Source organism: Orcinus orca, chromosome 1 (genome assembly GCF_937001465.1).
Source record: "Orcinus orca chromosome 1, mOrcOrc1.1, whole genome shotgun sequence".
NCBI classification, from domain to species: Eukaryota; Metazoa; Chordata; class Mammalia; order Artiodactyla; family Delphinidae; genus Orcinus; species Orcinus orca.
This window is the reverse complement of record NC_064559.1, coordinates 4,469,351-4,489,693: the sequence shown is the minus strand read 5'-3', so window position 1 is coordinate 4,489,693 and position 20,343 is coordinate 4,469,351.

The following is a 20,343-nucleotide window of genomic DNA, read 5'->3' as shown; positions in this document are numbered from 1 at the left end:
TATATTTAGGTCTTTAATTCATTTTGAGTTTCTTTTTGAATATGGTTTTAGAGAATGTTCTAGTTGCATTCTTTTACATGTAGCTTTACAGTTTTCCCAGCCCCACTAATTGAAGAGACTGTCTTTTCTCCATTGTATATTCTTGCCTCCTTTTTCATAGATAAATTGACCATAGGTGCGAGTGTTTATTGCTGGGCTTTCTCTCCTTTTCCATTGATCTATATTTCTGTTTTTGTGCCAGTACCATACTGTTTTGATGACTGTAGCTTTGTAGTATAGTCTGAAGTCAGGAAGCCTGATTCCTCCAGCTCTGTTTTTCTTTCTCAAGATTGCTTTGGCTATTCAGGGTCTTTTGTGTTTCCATACAAATTGTGAAATTTTTTATTCTAGTTCTGTAAAAAGTGCCATTGGTAGTTTGATAGGGATTGCATTGAATCTATAGTTTGCTTTGGGTAGTATAATCATTATCACAATGTTGATTCTCCCAATCCAAGAACATGGTATATCTATCCATCTGTTTGTATCATCTTTAATTTCTTTTATCAGTGTCTTATAGTTTTCTGCATACAGGTCTTTTGTCTCCACTCATTCTACGAGGCCACCGTAACCCTGATACCAAAACCAGACAAAGATGTCACAAAGAAAGAAAACTACAGGCCAATACCACTGTTGAACATAGATGCAAAAATCCTCAACAAAATACTAGCAAACAGCATCCTACAGTACATTAAAAGGATCATACACCATGATCAAGTGGGGGTTTTTCACCTGTTTCTCCTATTATGAAAAAAATGGAGTAAAGAGCTAACAAGGCTGGTAAATAAGAGAAAAGGACCATATCACAATGGTTTAGTTTTATTCCAAAGTTTTAGTCTTAAGTAATGTGGTGTGAGCTGTCATTCCAGTGCCTCTACTCTAGATAACTAATCTGAGGTTCAGAGCAGTTAATTAATTTCCTTAGGTCACAGAACTCCTTAGTGGTGCTACCCGGACTAAACTGAGGTTTTCTGATTTAGACCACAATGCTGACATGTAGACTCATTCATGTGTACTGAACTGCAGAACCAAGTGTGTGTCTTTTTTCAGACACATATAGTCAGGTGGATTTGTACACAGTGTGTTACTCTGTTGTTCTTTTTAAATGACTATTGATTCTCAAAATCTATTCCTAAAGCAAGAATCAATCTACACACGAGGTAGCATACACATGTTAATGAACTTGCCTCTTGGTAGGCAAAGTTTCAGTAGAGGAAGTTTCCAGGTTAACTACATGCTTCAGGGACTTGCTAAGGATTAATAAGCACATGACTGAGCTGTGGGAGTGTCTGGAGATACAGGCATTGGCTGACTGTTAGACATTTCCTTCTTGGGTTTGTTTCTAAGGGGAGTGAACCGTAAGTGTGGTCTTGATTAATTCGTTTGAATTCACTGTGTATTTATATCCAAATTTTATTCAAAGATTGAATTTTAGAAAATATGAATATATTTGAAAAAACAAGAGATTCTATGTTGGGGTTCAATTCCAAATTTATGAATCTGGAAACAAGATCTAAAGATTCTGGTGATTTCTCTTGTCCTTTGAACGTGAGTCCCTGGAGTAAGAGGACTTGCTGAAAGGTTTTTTGTTGGAAGGAATCCAAGAGCTGATTGATTCGGTTTCACTCTTCATGTATCAGAACCATAGGAAGCAAATAAATGGAGGTATAGCCAGAGCTTTTGTCTTAATAAACATAGATAGAAGCAAAAATACATAATTTTAAAACATGCTGAGTGAAGAGAAAGGTAGTTTTATAGCTAAACTATAGTTATTTAATGTAACAAACTGACACCAGATAATTAAAGGTGCTAGTTTACTAGGATTTCCTAGCAGTAATCTATCATTTATATAGAAAAGTTTTGACTCCATGGAGATGGCTGGGCTAAGGAAGGGAAGAAATGAACATAAAAAAAAGTGCTTGTTTCATGGGAATCAGAGAGTCCACAGCGGGTCCAGACCACCTATCAAGTCACTGTGGAGAAATTCTCTTCCTCTGGATAATGCACATTTCTGCGTCAATTTCACCTTTCCTGGAAAAAAGTTTCTGATCCTTTTAGATTAGATCCTTTTAGAAACTTGTTTCCCACAGAAATTTGTCTTTACCTCTTCAGATTATTTATCATACTGTGTTGAAATTATATATTTCCTTTCTGACTCTCCTCTAGAGGCCAAATACTGATTCTTATTTTCTATCATGTCTTTAGCATTGCACATAACAGATATTCAAAAATTATTTTTGGATGCAATAAATGCATGAATAAGAAATACATACATACACACACACATCAAGAACACATAACACTGGGAGGGGAATCAAATGTATGATTAAGAACAGTGGACACCATGGGTGTTCAGATGATGTTGGTAATGCTTAAGGTTGGGTGTTCTGAGAAGCCTGGGAAAAGGAATCAGAGTCATTGCTGGACCTTGAAAGATTAACTGTAAAAGATTTGATACTGATTAAGCAAGAGGAGGAAAGCCTCAGGTCAGAGTGGGAACTGGGGATAAATCAATCCCAAACCTCTGTCCTTGGTTGAACCTATTGGGTCCATTCCTTGGAGTGTTAACTTTTACTCTAAGCTTCTTTCTCATCCCACACAGACAGCATAGGCTCTTTTGAATTTTCCTATAAGCATTTGCTAGGCCATCACAATCACATTCTTCCACCGTTTGTTTGTGGTTCTAACTGCAACTTTTGTCCCAAAGAGGATTTTATTCATCTCACCACTTCAGTGACTTTATATCATTTTGAAACAATGTTTCAAATGTTTTTAAATTAAATGTTTCAATGTTTAAAATGTTTTCTCCATCTATACTACTTAGATTTTCTTTGCTCAATTATCCCCATTTAGTAACTGTATTGCTCATGGAAGATGTATTGCTGATAGCATAGAAGAATGCTGTAAATAAAACTTAATTATCAGTGCATTCTTTCTGCCTCTCCATTGTTATTGAGTAGAGAGAGAAGAAATCTTAAAATAAATGATGAAGATGATGTTTGTTAATAAGTAACTGTTCCAGTAGCTTAAATGTCCCTCTGGAGGCTGTGAAAGAAGCAGAATGCCTCTGCCTGTTCTCTATGCACACACCAGGTGTGTACCTGGCTCACCAGCAGGAGGTGGAAAATAAAAACTTATTTCTACCCCAAAAAGGGATTTGATTTTGAATGAAAGGCATTCTTGTACACAGCCCTGAGATAAAGCTGGAGATATGGGTGCAGGGAGGCTGCAGAGTGGTAATATGGACTCTACCCCCTGCACTAAGAGAAACTCTTACCTCTTTGAGGGAATGAATCAGTATAATAAACAAATCAGGGCAGAATCCTAGGCAATTAGTTGCTAGGGATATACCATAGAGTGTATTAATTAGTATGTGCTTTTATTTCTTTTCCCTTTCTATTGGCTAAGCTTAATATAGTAACACATATGATTATGTAAAACAATTAATGACCATATTCTGGCTAATTTTTAAGCATCAGCAAGTGGAGGGGGAAATGAAAAGATGAAGATCTGAACATGTTCCATTTGTGCTCCTGGGTCACAACTAGGGGCCCAGAAGGAGCTGAGAATGGGAAGAGTTTTGGAATGAACTAAAATCAGCTCTCCCTGAACAACATGAAAGACAAGGATCGAGGAGAATCCATGTCTAGGTCCTGGGACTAGGATTACTTGGGACTGGGATCCTGAGTAGTAAACTGGACTTGACTTCTCTACGGCTTTTGTCTATAACTATCTCCTGGCTTCAAAGAGGTGTAGTAAACATAATATTCAGCAAAACTTTAGGAACTAAGGTATATGAAAATCAGGTGGAGTTGTTACTAATATTGCATCCACTCAAGAGCTAACCATTTAAGGTTTGAAATAAGTTCAGTTGAGGCAAAATCCAATTTTTGTATGAAAGCCAACAAATCTTGGCATTTAAGTTCAGAAGAAGCAAATACTTTTTTTTCAAATGTGATAGCTCATTTATTAATGTATTGATTTAAGTCAAAACATAAATAATTCTAAGTGTGTGTCTCTTGAGGTAAAGGAAACTTTTTATTTTAAAATTTTCATTCATTCCATAACATCTTCTTTGCATTGCTCATTTGGGGCTTACCTTTTATCCACAAGTGTTTTATTTATTTACTTTTTTAAGTAAACAGAGCAGAAAAGATTTCCCATGAGGGAGAAAAGCAGGCCCACAGCATTAAGCAGGCATGTTTGGGAGATGAGCTCTATTGCACTTGCTTTGAATCCACTGACTTGACCTTGAGCTCTGACTCCAACCCAGGACCTTATCTGCTTTCACTTTGCCCCTTGCAGGTAACCACCAGATTCATGCCAGACAATGTCATTATATGCCCTGGTAAGACTTAATAACAGATGGACCATTTCTCATTATGTACTATTGCTGTGATCCAATGAGTATAAAGTAATGAGTTGATGCTGCTCAAAGGTGCACCTGGAAGCCCTCCTTCCTGATGAACTCCTGAGCTCAGCAATATTCTCTGAGGTGGAGCATATCCAGATGGCAGCTTCTAAAGAACCAAGCCCAGCACCTGAATCAGCCCTGTTTTATGCTCCAAATGCTTGATGCCAGGACATCTCTGTCAGACACTGCGGTGAGAGCACTCAGCAGCTGTTGGCCTGGGCATTCTGAGATTTGACCTGCTGGGTTTTGGACAAGGAGAGAATTTGGCTTTGTGTAACTCAAGGGAAAAAATTCTGCTTACCTCAGACTTGGAAGAAGTTTAGAGGCTATTTTAAGGGGTTCAACTGAGCCTAGAGAGTGTAAATTAAATAACTGGGCCCACAGCTGTTATGCCCAAATAAGCTTTCACTCACATAATCACCTCATACCGGTCTCTGAGGACCTCCTAGATTTGGCTTGAAAAGATTGAAATGCTTTAGCTACCACAGGAGTGAGATGCCTAACCCTATTGGCAATACGAGTGAATGGATCCAACTCAGCAAAGACACGGAGCTCCATGCCTGGCTCTGTGTTCTGGGAATCTCTCATGCTGTGCTGAGGACGAAGATGTGGTAGATTATGAAACGAGGTGACCAGTGCTGTGACTGGGTCAGCAAAGGGACTAGCCTACCTCAAGGAGTTCAGAAGGAGATTGTAATCCAAGCTGGCTTTGAAAAAAAAGCTTCCAAAAAGATGTGACCTGTGAACTGGGGCTGGAAGAAGAGAGACAATTGAAGGAAAGGCAAGTAGGCAGAGGGATGAGGCTGTGCACATGCATAGGGGTGAGAAGGCTTAGGCTTGCACAACAAACCAAGCTCACCAGATGTTAAGAGTATGCTAAGACCACTTCCTCTCTGATCCCATTGCCTCTGGAGGCTGATGGCTTGAGAGGCTGACAGCATGGAAGGTGTGTACTGGGCTGGTTTTAGAACACACTTTCTCTCTTGGACATAAATACCAAGCCATATGTGTTCCATGCAAGGTAAATCTGGGGGTCCGTGGTAATTTAGAATAAAGCTTTGGGCTATTTGATATGTTTGGTCTGGGTAGAAGTATAGAGAAAAGAGTGTTTCAGGAGGTGTCAGAAGATTAGAATTTAAATCCTGGCTCTGACATTTGCCAGCATTTAATTTTTCCAGTGTGCTTAACATCTGTAAAATGGACTTAATAATATCCAGTCTCTCTTTCTCGTAGATAATAATGAAATCAAAATAAAATGATCTATCTCAAAGTGTTTGAGATGAGGTAAAGAAAATAAAGTATTTTAAAATTTTATTTATTATTAGTTTTATTTATTATTAATTACACTTTTAAGGAGAACAATGGATTTTGATTCACTATAAAATCTTGTTTTAAAAATTTGTTATATAGCAATCTGAAGATGTTATCATTAGTTTGCTTTATTTCATTGGTCAGTATTAAATGTTGGAAAAGATATCCCACAGATTCCTAGATTCAAATGAAAGCTGGGCATTGTTAGATTAATGTACTAAATCATGATATTTATTTTCAATAAACTTCTCTAATTATGTCCATGTTTTTCTTGAAATTCACTTAACAAATTTCCATTTTTCTGGAATCACCATTCAAGCAAACTAATTGTAAGGTACTGCATTATGATATTTCCTACAAATAAATTTAAAACTCACTTGGAAGATTGTTTTTAACAAGTTGGAAAATTTGGATTCCAAGTTTAAGTGAGCAGAAATGAGAGGCCTAGTAAATGACATGCATTGTTTTAGGTAACAACATTTTGAAACAATGGATATATTTCCAAACATCAGTTTTACAAATGTTCTTACCATCTCACAAGTTTTTTCTCTTGAAATTTAGTTCTCACTCATTTCTCTAAAGTCATCTTTATAATGAAGGGACAAATTAACTGCATTTGTATTGTTGGGAGTTTTTGTTAGGAAACATGCTGCTAACTTTTCATCACAAAGCAGTTAAACATTTTAAATACTTGTGTTTGATAGAAAGAAGAATGTGCAACTCATTATTGCTAGTGTCAATTCATATATAAAATGGTAGCAAGGCTTAACTTAATATAATTTGGGATATTATCTATATATACAACTTTCATCATTTTTTCCTGTGCCCTAATGAATCATAAGTGTTGTACATATCCTACTTTAGAACCACTGTTCTAATAGTTGAGAAAGTGCAACTTTCCCTACCTGTTGGGAAGCCAGGAAATTGCTACTGATAAGAGGGCATGCAGTGGAAAGTTTGGATCCTGTCTTCTTCCTTTGTTGAGTAAAGTATGTCACAGAAGATGATGGGTACTCAACCTCCCCTCTCCAACCTGTGTTTATCTCACTCGTCACTGAACCACCCAAACTCTAGTCTCCAGTGAGGTCACTTCCTTCTTACCTGTTTACTTTTATGCTGCCTCCACACATTCCCCAGTGCTCTATGAAGTTTCTCGAGATCTCAATGGTTTTCAAAAGCCATCAGGCTCATGAGGCTACTCTTAAAATTCAGTGTTAATTAGGAGCAGAAGACATACAATTTTGTGAGTCTGAGTTTCTACATCTGTAAAGAGGATTCAACTATATTCCAAAGGTCTCTTCTATCTTTAAGAATCTTTCTCTGTTTTCTAACTCTCCCTGAACAAAGACGTATGACTTATAGTTAACTTGAATGCTTGTACTAGCTCCTCTATATTCTCAATATAAATAATTTTTACTGCACTGTAAGTTAATTCATGTTAAAACTGTTTGCTGGAAATATGTATTGAAGACTATAGGAAACCTATGATCTTTCATTAAATATTCTCAACTACCTTCTCAGATTTGAAAGGGAGTTAATCTATGTGTTTCTTGTGCTGCATGGCATTTAAATAAATTCAAACCCATTGTTATTGATCTTGCTTATCATTTATATAACATTTAATATTTACAAACTGGCATTGCAATTATATGAATGCACAGACTTATAACAGCTATTAATATGAATTCCTCCTTATGTTTTGGCAGAAAAATAGTTTAATAACAATAATAAAGTATGATAATAACAATGGCAATAATAACAGATTACTTTGGCTTTGAATCATATTCTTTGGGGTGGAAGTGGATGCATTCATTACAGCTACTGTTTGTTGTATTGACAGAAAAGAAAGTGTACTTCTAGGAAACATAAAAAATAAATAACAAATATTTATTGGGTTTCTGCTGCAAGGCATCATACCAGGTACATGTAAATGTTTGCTCAAATAGTAGGTTAGGGAGTTGGAATATTCAGGCCAGTAGGAGGTATCAGTTATCCACAGTATGAGTTTCAGTACTGACCTGAGGACTTGGGCCTCTGTATACAGACTTGAACCTCTCCAGATGAAGTTTTGAATCTAACCTTCTGAATGGTCTTCCAAGATTATGATAATTCAGGATTAGGTGAGAGAGCCCCTGCTGCTTTGGCTGAAATTATAGAAAGTAGAAGATGACTTAGGTCCTTGAAAGTACATGAATGAATGTGATCAGAATTTACTCCTTCTTTTAGTACTGATATCCCTGCATCCAGGGAAACATTTCAATCCCAGGCAAACTGAAATGGTTAAATCTCTCCAGGTCTAGTTGAGTTTTTGAGAATAAGAGGTAGGGGTGAATTTTATTAAACAGCTAGCAGCTTCTAGTAAACCAGCTTAGATTTCACCAGGTCCAGCAGAAATTATAAGTGTCTTGCAAATACTTTCACTTCCCTTCTTGCCCACCATCATGTTCACCCGGCAAAACCTCAACCCTGGTTGAGCACAATAACCACACACTTGTACCTGAGTACCCAAAGGTTGCTGGAGACGATCACATAAACTTTCTCACTCTTCTTACTGTAAATCTCAAATGGATATCTATATTTCCATTTGATTTTTGTAATTCTTTACTTTCTCACTCTTTCAGAAGCCTGAAGCACACCTTCCTCTCTATCTCCCCCCATCAACATCCACTGTCACCCCACTGTCAATTGATGACTGATTAATAATCCACTGAAGAAAAATGGATGCAATTTTATGTCAATAATCTCATCTTCTCCCTGTCCAATCTAACAGTCTACCTGGCTCTATGTGAAACTCTGTCTTCTCTATTGTTATAATGTAAAATGCATCTCTGCTCCTAGGTTCAACCCTTACACTTTTGTTCTGATCCCGTGCTTTCTTTCCAACTGAAGAAATTTCCTCTTGCAATTTATTTCTCTATTATTTCATCATTTTCTCCCTTTTGACTGGCTTGTTCACATCAGCATTCAAAGACTAATAAACAACTAACTCTACAAACTTTTATTTTCCCATCTCTCAACTCACCCCTTTGGTATCAGTCCCCCCAAGTCTCTTGAAATAGCTCTTACTGAGATTAATAGTGATTTCCCTGTTGCCAAATCCAATAATCAATTTTTCCCCAATTTTATTTGACCTCTCAATAATATTTAACACAGTTGTACCTCCTGTCTTCTTGAAACATTTTTTGTAGATTTTGTAAACAGCACAATTTTTTGTATTTCTTCCTACCATGGTGATGTCCCTTCTCAGTTTCCTTTGCTGGCTTTCCTTTGGGGTGATTTCTAAACATTGCAATGCTCTAAGGTTCAGTGTTGGGCCCTCTTCTTTATGTATACTCTCTCCCTATGTGATCGAACCTTGACCTATGTCTTTGTATACCTCCCACAGGCAAGTGCTCCGACATATGTATCTGTTGACCTTGATCTTCAACTAATTAAAAAAAAAAAGAATTTCCAAATGAATGTCTAATAAGAACCTCAAAACTAACAGTTAAAAAAATAGGTTTTTGATGTTTCCCTGCAAAGTAAATCCTCTCAGTAAATGGCAATGTCATCTATCTAGTAGCTAGAGCTGAAAAACCTAGGAATAAACCATAATCCCATTCGTTCTTTTACCCTACCATCATCTAATTCATAAACAAGTCAGTTCTGTCTCAAAATACAGCCTGACCTCAAGTGCTGACCATCTTTAATATCTCAGCCCAGGTTCAAACCACCATCATCTTTTGCCTGAATGATCATAACAGCCCCAGCTCAATTTTCTATTCTCACTCTTGGCCCTGTTATAGTACATTCTCCATAAAGCTTCCTGAATTATATATAGATAGCTAGTTAGATAGGTAGATAGATAGATATACATAGATTGATTTATATTTATATATCTATATTTTATCTAATTCATATTATTTCCCCTACTTAAAAATCCTCAATTGTTCCAATAATGAAATGAACAAAATCCAGACTTCTTTCCACAAGAAGGAAAACACGTCTATGATTTATCTCTTCCCTTTTTTCTGTTCACTCCACTCAAACCACACTTTCTTTCTTTTTGAACTTTGAACACATCATACTTATATCTATCTCAGAGCTTTTGTGGTACTTCCATATAAAATTCTCTATTCCCAAATTGGAGTGTGTTTACTTTTTTCGTATTATGTAGATCTCTGCTCAAGTATTGCCACTTGAAAGAGGACTTTTTGGACCACCTCAGTTTTCATTGTGATTTTAATATGCATTTCTTTGATGGGCACTGATATTGAGCATCTCTTCATGTGCTTATTAGTCAATTAGTCATTTGTATATTTTTAGTGAAGGGTCTGTTCAATATTTTCCCAATTTTATTGGCTTAATTATATTATTGAGTTGTAGAGCTTCCTTATATAGTCTTGTAACAAATTTTTGTTTGTTATGTGTATGCAAATATTTTCTTACAGTCTGTGGCTTGTTTTTCTCATTTTATTAATGTGACTTTCAAAGAGGGGAAGATTCTTATTTTGGTGAGGTCCAATCAATATTTTTTAAAGGATCATATATTTTGGGTTTTATTTCACTGAGATATAATTGACAAATAACTTCTATGTTATGAGGACATTAACATAGTATAACTTTAAAGTGTACAACATGTTGATTCGATACACTGATACATTGAAAAATGATTAGCTAACACCTGCATCACATCAAGAATTAACATTTCTTTCTGTAGTGAGAACAATTAAGATCTCTCTTACAAACTTTCAGGTATATAATACAGTATAATTAACGATAAATACTATGCTGTACATTAGATCCCCAGAACTTATTCATACTATAACTGGAAGTTTGTACTCTTTGACCAACATCTCTCCTATTCTCTTACCTCCCATTCCCTGGTGGCCATAATTTCTCTTTCTGTAGGTTTGGCTTTGTAGGTTCCACATATAAGCGATATCATACAGTATTTATCTTTCTCTAATATTGTTCATCTAGCTTAATGCCCTCAAAGTCCATCCATGTGATTACAAATGGAAGAATTTCCTTCTTTCTCATGGCTGAATAATATTCCATGGGATATATATACCACATCTTTTTTATCCATTCATCCATTGAAGGACACTTAGGTTGTTCCCATATCTTTGATATTGTGAATTATAAGGCAATGAACATAAGATTGAACATATCTCTTTGATATTCTATTTTCATTTCCTGTGGATATATACACAGATGTGGGACTATTGGATCATATGATACTATTATTTTTGATTTTCTTGGAACCTCCATACTGTTTTCCATAGTGGCTGCACCAATTTACATTCCCACCAACAGTCCACCAGGGTTCCTTTTACTCCACATCTGTACCAACATTTGTTATTTCTTGTCTTTGTGATAATAGCCATTCTAACAGGTTTGAGGTGACATTTCATTGTGGTCTTGATTTGTATTTCCCTGATGATTAGTGATTTTGAACATCTTTTCACGTGTCTGTTGGTCATCTGTATGTCTTATTTTAAGAAAAACTACTCAGTTTCTCTGCCCATTTTTTTTTAATGACTAGTTGGTTTTTTAAACATCTTTATTGGAGTATAATTGCTTTACATTGTTGTGTTAGTTGCTGCTGTATAACAAAGTGAATCAGCTATACATATACATATATCCCCATAACCCCTCCCACCCTCCCTATCCCACCCCTCTAGGTGGTCACGAAGCACCAAGCTGATCTACCTGTGCTATGCAGCTGCATCCCACTAGCTATTTAATTTATGTTTGGTAGTATATATAGGTCAATGCTATTCTCTCACTTCGTCCCAACTTACCCTTCGCCTTCCCGGTGTCCTCAAATCCATTCTCTACGTCTGTGTCTTTATTCCTGTCCTGTCCCTAGGTTGATCAAAACTGTGGTTTTTTTTTTTTTTTTTAGATTCCATATATATCTGTTAGCATACGTTATTTGTTTTTCTCTTTCTGACTTACTTCACTATGTATGACAGACTCTAAGTCCATCCACCTCACTATAAATAACTCAGTTTCATTTCTTTTTATGGCTAATATTCCATTGTATATATGTGCCACATCTTTATCCATTCATCTGTTGATGGACACTTAGGTTCCTTTCATGTCCTGACTATTGTAAATAGTGTTGTGATACATGACTCTTTATGAATTATGGTTTTCTCAGAGTATATGCCCAGTAGTAGGATTGCTGGGTCATATGGTAGTTCTATTTTTAGTTTTTAAAGGAACATCCATACTTTTCTCCATAGAGGCTATCAATTTACATTGCCACCAATAGTGCAAGAGGGTTCCCTTTTCTCCACATCCTCTCCAGCATTTACTGTTTGTAGATTTTTTGATGATGGCCATTCTGACCACTGTGAAGTGATACCTCATTGCAGTTTTGATTTTCATTGCTCTAATGATTAGTGATGTTGAGCATCTTTTCATGTGTTTATTGGCCATCTGTATGTCCTCTTTGGAGAAATGTCAATTTAGAAATTCTTCCCATTATTGGATTGGGTTGTTTGTTTTTTTGATATTGAGCTGCATGTGCTACTTGTAAATTTTGAAGATTAATCCTTTGTCAGTTGCTTTGTTTGCAAATATTTTCTCCCATTCTGAGAGTTGTCTTTTCATCTTGTTTATGGTTTCCTTTGCTGTGCAAAAGCTTTTAAGTTTCATTAGGTCCCATTTGTTTAGTTTTGTTTTTATATCCATTTCTCTAGAAGGTGGGTCAAAAAGGATCTTGCTGTGATTTATGTCATAGAGTGTTCTGCCTATGTTTTCCTCTAAGAGTTTTATAGTGTCTGGCCTTACATTTAGGTCTCTAATCCACTTTGAGTTTATTGTTGTGTATAGTGTTAGGGAGTGTTCTAATTTCACTCTTTTACATGTAGCAGTCCAATTTTCCCACCACCACTTATTCAAGAGGCTGTCTTTTGTCCATTGTATACTCTCGCCTGCTTTATCAAAGATAAGGTGACCATATGTGCATGGGTTTATCATTGGGCTTTCTATCCTGTTCCATTGATCTATATTTCTGTTTTTGTGCCAGTACCATACTGTTTTGATGACTGTAGCTTTGTAGTAGAGTCTGAAGCCTGATTCCTCCAGCTCCATTTTTCTTTCTCAAGATTTCTTTGGCTATTTGGAGTCTTTTGTGTTTCCATACAAATTGTGAAATTTTTTGTTCTAGTTCTGTGAAAAATGCCATTGGTAGTTTGATAGGGATTGCATTGAATCTGTAGGTTGCTTTGGGTAGTAGAGTCATTTTCACAATGTTGATTCTTCCAATCCAAGAACATGGTATATCTCTCCATCTGTTTGTATCATCTTTAATTTCTTTCATCAGTGTCTTATAGTTTTCTGCATACAGGTCTTTTGAATACTTAGATAGGTTTATTGCTAGGTATTTTATTCTTTTTGTTGCAGTGGTAAATGGGAGTGCTTCCTTAATTTCACTTTCAGATTTTTCATCATAAGTGTATAGGAATGCAAGAGATTTCTGTGCGTTAATTTTGTATCCCACTACTTTATGAAATACATTGATTAGTTCTAGTAGTTTTCTGGTAGCATCTTTAGGATTCTCTATGTATAGTATCATGCCATCTGCAAACAGTGACAGTTTTACTTCTTTTCTGATTTGGATTCCTTTTATTTATTTTTCTTCTCTGATTGCTGTGGTTACAACTTCCAAAACTATGTTGAATAATAGTGGTGAGAGTGGGCAACCTTACCTTGTTCCTGATCTTTGTGGAAATGGTTTTAGTTTTTCACCATTAAGAACGATGTTGGCTGTAAGGTTGTCATATGTGGCCTTTATTATGTTGAGGTAACTTCCCTCTATGCCTACTTTCTGGAGGGTTTTTATCATAAATGGGTGTTGAATTTTGTCAAAAGATTTTTCTGCATTTATTGGGATTATCATATGGTTTTTAGTCTTCAATTTGTTATTATGGTGTATCACATTCATTGATTTGAGTATATTGAAGAATTCTTGCATTTCTAGGATAAAAGTCACTTGATCATGCTGTATGATCCATTTAATGTGCTGTTGGATTCTGTTTGCTAGTATTTTGTTGAGGAATTTTGCATCTATGTTCATCGGTGATGTTGGCCTGTAGTTTTCTTTTTTGTGACATCTTTGTCTGGTTTTGGTATCACAGTGATGGTGACCTCGTAGAATGAGTTTGGGAGTGTTCCTCTCTCTGCTATATTTTGGAAGAGTTTGAGAAGGATAGGTGTTAGCTCTTCTCTGAATGTTTCATAGAATTTGCCTGTGAAGCCATCTGGTCTTAGGCTTTTGTTCTTTGGAAGATTTTAAATTACAGTTTCAATTTCATTACTTATGTTATGTCTGTTTATATTTTCTCATTTTACCTGGTTCATTCTTGGAAAATTGTACCTTTCCAAGAATTTTTCCATTTCTTTGAGGTTGTCCATTTTATTCACATACTGTTGTTTGTAGTAATCTCTTACAATCCTTGTATTTCTACAGTGTCAGATGTAATTTCTCCTTTTTCATTTCTACTTTTATTGATTTGCATCCTCTCCTTTTTTTTCCTAATGAGTCTGACCAACGGTTTATCAATTTTGTTTATCTTCTCAAAAAACCACCTTTTAATTTTATTGATCTTTGCTATTGTTTCCTGGTTTCTATTTCACTTATTTCTGCTCTGATCTTTATGGTATCTTTCCTTCTACTGACTTTGTGTTTTCTTTGTTCTTCTTTCTCTCTTTGCTTAGATTGTAAGGTTAGATATTTTTCTTTGAGATTTTTCTTGTTTCTTGAGATGAGATTGAATTGCTGTAAACTTCCCTCTTAGAACTGCTTTTGCTGCATCCCATAGGTTTTGGGTTGTTGTGTTTTCATTGTCACTTGTTGTATGTTTTTATTTCCTCTTTGACTTCTTCAGTGATCTCTTGGTTATTTAATAGCGTATTGTTTAGTCTCCGTGTATTTGTGGTTTTTACAGTTTTTTTCCTGTAATTGATTTCTAATCTCATAGCATTGTTGTCAGAAAAGATGCTTGATATGATTTCAATTTTCTTAAATTTTCCAAGGCTTGATTTTAGACCCAATATATGGCCTATCCTGGAGAATGCTTCATGTGCACTTGAGAAGAAAGTGTATTCTGCTACTTTTGAGTGGAATGTCCAAGAAATATCAATTACATCTATCTGGTCTGTTTTGCCATTTAAAGCTTGTGTTTCCTTATTTATTTTCTGTTTGGGTGATCTGTCCATTGGTGTAAGTGGGGTGTTAAAAGCCCCCTACTACTATTGTGTTACTGTTGATTTCCCCTTTTGTGGTTGTTAGCATTTGCCATATATATTGAAGTTCTCCTATTGGGTGCATAAATATTTATCATTGTTACATCTTCTTCTTGGATTGATCCCTTGATCACTATGTAGTGTCCTTCCTTATCTCTTGTAGAAGTCTTTATTTTAAAGTCTATTTTATCTGATATAAGTATTGCTACTGCAGCTTTCTTTTGATATCCATTTACATTGAATATCTTTTTCCATCCCTTCACTTTCCATCTGTATGTGTCCCTTGGTCTGAAGTGAGTCTCTTGTAAACAGCATATATATGGGGCTTGTTTTTGTTTCCATTTATCCCATCTGTGTCTTTAGTTTGGAGCATTTAATCCATTTACATTCAAGGTTATTATCAATATGTGTGTTCCTATTATCATTTTCTTAATTGTTTTGGGTTTGTTTTTGTGGGTCCTTTCTTCTCTTGTGTTGCCCGGTTAGAGAAGTTCCTTTAGCATTTGTTGTAAAGTTGGTTTGATGGTGCTGAATTCTCTAGCTTTTGCTTGTCTGTAAAACTTTTGATTTATCCATCAAATTTGAATGAGAGTAATCTTGGGTAGAGTAATCTTGGTTGTAGGTTTTTCCCTTTCATCACTTTAAGTACATCCTGCCACTCCCTTCTGGCCTGCAGAGTTTCTGCTGAAAAATCAGCTGATAACCTTATGGGGATTCCCTTGTATGTTATTTGTTGCTTTTCCCTTGCTGCTTTTAATATTTTTCTTTGAATTTAATTTTTGTTAGTTTGATTAATATGTGCCTTGGTGTGTTTCTCCTAGGGTTTATCTTCTTTGGTACTCTCTATGCTTCCTGGACTTGGGTGACTATTTCCTTTCCCATGTTAGGGAAGTTTTCCACTATAATCTCTTCAAATATTTTCTCAGACCCTTTCTTTTTCTCTTCTTCTTCTTTGACCCCTATAATTCAAATGTTGGTACATTTAATATTGTCCCAGAGGTCTCTGAGATTGTCTTCAATTCTCTTCATTCTTTTTTCTTTATTCTGCTCCTCGGCAGTTATCTTCACAATTCTGTCTTCCAGCTCACTTATTCATTCTTCTGCTTCAGTTATTCTGTTATTGATTCCTTCTAGTATATCTTTCATTTCAGTTATTGTATTGTTCATCTCTCTTTTTTATTCTTCATTTCTTCTGGTTCTTTGTTAAAGATTTCTTGTATTTCCTCCATCTGTGCTTCCCTTGTATTTCTGAGATTCTGCATCATCTTTATTGTCATTACTCTGAATTCTTTTTCAGGTAGGTTGCCTCTTTCCTCTTCATTTATTTGGTCTTGTATGTTTTTACCTTCCTCCTTCATCTATGACATATTTTTTCATCATCCTACTTTTTTTTTTTTTTTTTTGATGGGTGGGATTGTGTTCCTGTGTTATTTCTTGTTTGGCCTGAGGTTTTCAGCACTGAAGTTTGTAGGCTGTTGGGTAGAGCCTGGTCTTGGTGCTGAGACAAGGACCTCTGGGTGACCTCACTTCAAAGAATATTCCCTAGAGTCTGAGGTTCTTTATTAGTCCAGTGGTTTGGACTCAGATTGCCTACCACAGGAGCTCAGGCCGAACCCCCAGCTCATGAACAATGATCCTGGTCACTTGGGGGTTCCTCCCATCTCCTTAGGTGTTGAGGTCCCCCACCAGCATCCAGTAGGTGCCCTAGTTGTGGGGAGACGTGAACTCCATGTCCTCCCACCTGCAAGGAAGTTAACAGTATCCCATATACATTTTAGAAGTAACTTATCTTTCTCCAATAATAGCCTGTTAAGATTTCAGTCTTAGTGGTGGGATTATACTAGAACTATACACGTATTTTAGATCTGTCATTCTTTTCCATGAAATAGTATATCCCTACCATTTATTTAGTTCTTCTTTAATTTCTTCTAGCAATACCTTATGGTTTTCTGTCTTAAACATATTTTATTAAATTTAACCGTAAGGGTTTTTTTTGTTTCTTTTTGTTTTTTGCAGTATGCAGGCCTCTCACTGTTGTGGCCTCTCCTGTTGCAGAGCACAGTCTCTGGATGTGTAGGCTCAGTGGCCATGGCTCACTGGCCCAGCCGCTCCGCGGCGTGTGGGATCTTCCTGGACCGGGGCACAAACCCGTGTCCCCTGCATCGGCAGGCAGACTCTCAACCACCGCATCACCAGGGAAGCCCTTTGTATTTTTTGATATTTGTAAGCGGCATTAAATTTAATTTTTATTATGCTTCTAGCTAGTGTATGGAAATACAACTGATTTTTTTATGTGACCTTGTATCTTGGGATCTTGTTAAATTCACTTATTTGTTCTAGTAGCTTTTTCACTGATTCTTCTGCAAAAAAGAGAGAAGACTTCAGTTTCTCATCTGGCATGTATGAAACTTGGAAGTTGTCACTCTATCCTAACTAGTACTAAAATGTTGAATAAACTAAAAATCAAGTCTTCTTAGATCCATCAGAGAATTGAGATTACAGGGCAAATTGCTGCCTCCCAAATTGGAGAGACAGTTAGGCAAATGCACAGAATCACAACTTGTTGGAGCAGAATGCCATAAACAGGAACCTCCACAGGAACTAGTACTGAGGCAGGAAAACCTAAACTGTAATTGACGGCTTTCAGGAGGCTCAGTGTGGACAAGTCTGAAAGTTAAAAATTCTGGTGAGGGGGGATGCAAGTGTTATGGGAACCCCACACTTTTGTGAGTTTTATATCCAGGAGGTCTACCAGGTTCTCACGATCCAGATTGGAGAATAATCCCTCATACTTCTGGTTAGAGGAGCAGAAAGTAACCTTTTTGAAATACACCAGAGGGTTGTATTCTTCATAACAACGCCTTCCTTAAAGAGAAACTATTTTATCAGAACCTAACTTACGGGGTTTTCATCAGAACCTAACTGACCTGAGGGAAAGGAAAATCCCAACTCCAGGCCCCTCTAATTGTACTGCTCCCACAAGGGGGAAGGGGGAAAAATAATAAGCACTGATGAAAGTCACAGTCCAGGGACACAGATTCACTGAAGGACGGAAACCTAATCATAGGACCATAGAATGCTTCCCCACTCCCCCATATCTTACCACCACATTATTGTTACTTTTATCCCACAATTCATGTCTGGCCCTTTTCAACAAAAAAAATTACAAGGCTTACTAAGGGCAAGAAAACACAGTTTAAAGAGACAAAGCAAACATATGAACCAAATTCAGATATGGCACACCTGTTAGAATTATCAACTCTAAATTTAAAACAACTATGATTAATAGTCTAAGAGCTCTAAAGGAAAAAGTAGAAAACATGCCAAGAACAAATGAATAATGTAAACAGAGAGATGGAAAGTCTAAGAAAGAATAAAAAGAAGGCTAAAAAATTTTTTTAAATTGTAACTGAAATGAAGGAGACATGGGCTCAGTAGCTTAGACATGGCTACTGTACAATTCTCAGTCACCATTGAGAATTTTGCCCAAATTAATATTAGACACCAAACAAAAGATCTAGGAAGCTCAGAGAATATCAAGCTGGATTAATGTTCCCCAAATTCCATGAAGGCATATCATATTCAAAGTACAGAAAATCAAAGATAGTAAAAAAAAATCTTGAAAGAAGCTGGAGCAGGGAGGGGGTGGGTATCTTACGTATAGAGGAGCAAAGATTAAAAATCACATTTGACTTCACTTGAAACTATGCAAGCAAAAAATTGCGAAGTGAAATATTTGAAGTGTTGAGAGAAAAATTACCAACCTCTAATTCTGTATCTGAGAAATTAACCTTCAGAAGTGAATGAGAAATAAAGAATTTAAATGTTAAAAGAGGTTCAGAAGGAAACTTATATAGTTAGAATCTTGGATCTACATAAAGAAAAAAAGCATTAGGGAAGTAATAAGTGAAGGTAATATAAAATGTTTTATTTTTCTTACTCTTAATTGATCTAACAGATAATAGTTTTAAAATAATAATAGCAACAATGTATTCAATGATCATAGTTTATTTATAAGTGAAATGAATGACAGCAGTGATACATGAGACAGGAGGAAGGAATTAGGAATACTTTGTTATTAGAAGGTACTTGCACTACCTATGAATTTGAAGAGCCTGTCAGGTCACACCTGCTGCCTGACCCTCTTATGTCTGCTCCTCTATCTATTCTCAGTGAAAAGATAGATACATGTACTAGTAAAATTTCCCTCCTTTGTATCTTTTTATTTTTAGCTTTCCAGACTTTAAAGAGAAACTTTATGCTCTGCATGCATTTAAAGAGGGAAGAAACAGTTTAGTTCTCAACTGAATTATACAGGAATTTCCTGATTTTACAACAAACTCAGATTTATAAGTTTACAAGGCATATCTTCATCCAGATTGAGGGACTTGACTCTTCTCATTGTAGCAAGTAATGAGGCCAAGCCTCATACCATGTTTACTGCCCCTAACCTCTGAGAAACTTATCTTTGCAGTATTTTCCAACTCTGTTCAAACAACTAGAATTCATTTATACAGATTAATGTTCTTCTTGGCCCTTCTTCCAGAGATAGTCACTTGGGAAGACTGCCTTTTTTGAATTCCCTTATTTCCCAAAAGTATTAAAGCAATTTAAGCTGTAGAACAAAACTAAAATGAGAGCTTTTGAAAACAAGCCACCAATGCCCTAGTTTAACTATATTTATATCCTTCCTCAGTGTCTCGTTCTAAATTTTGTCACTCCTGGTTAGAGTAATTCAATAATTGCCCAAGATCAAAAATTAATAAATTATTCATGTAAAAACTTAATTTCTTATAAATATACCATTTGCCTCTCACCATAGAAAATTCTTAAGAATGGAGATCAAGAAAGTACACAGAGGATTGGGATTGGTGTACACTTCTATTCTTACAGCTTTAATTTTCTTATTTTTAATTAATCTAAAAATAGCAAGTACAGTACAAATAACTTTTGCCCCTGCCCCATTTGAGAGTAAGTTGTCAGCATCGTTCCCATCACTGCTGTCTAATTTAGTATGTATATCTTACAAACTAGAGCTTTCTTTTTTTGTGTGGTACGCGGGCCTCTCACTGTTGTGGCCTCTCCCGTTGCGGAGCACAGGCTGCAGACACGCAGGCTCAGAGGCCATGGCTCACGGGCCTAGCCGCTCCACGGCATGTGGGATCTTCCCGGACCAGGGCACGAACCCGCGTCCCCTGCATTGGCAGGCGGACTCTCAACCACTGCACCACCATGGAAGCCCTAGAGCTTTCTTTTATATAACCACAATAAACCATCAACATTAGGAAATTAACAAACCCCATTCTGGTTCTGGCAATTGTCTGAATAATGAAAGGTGATCC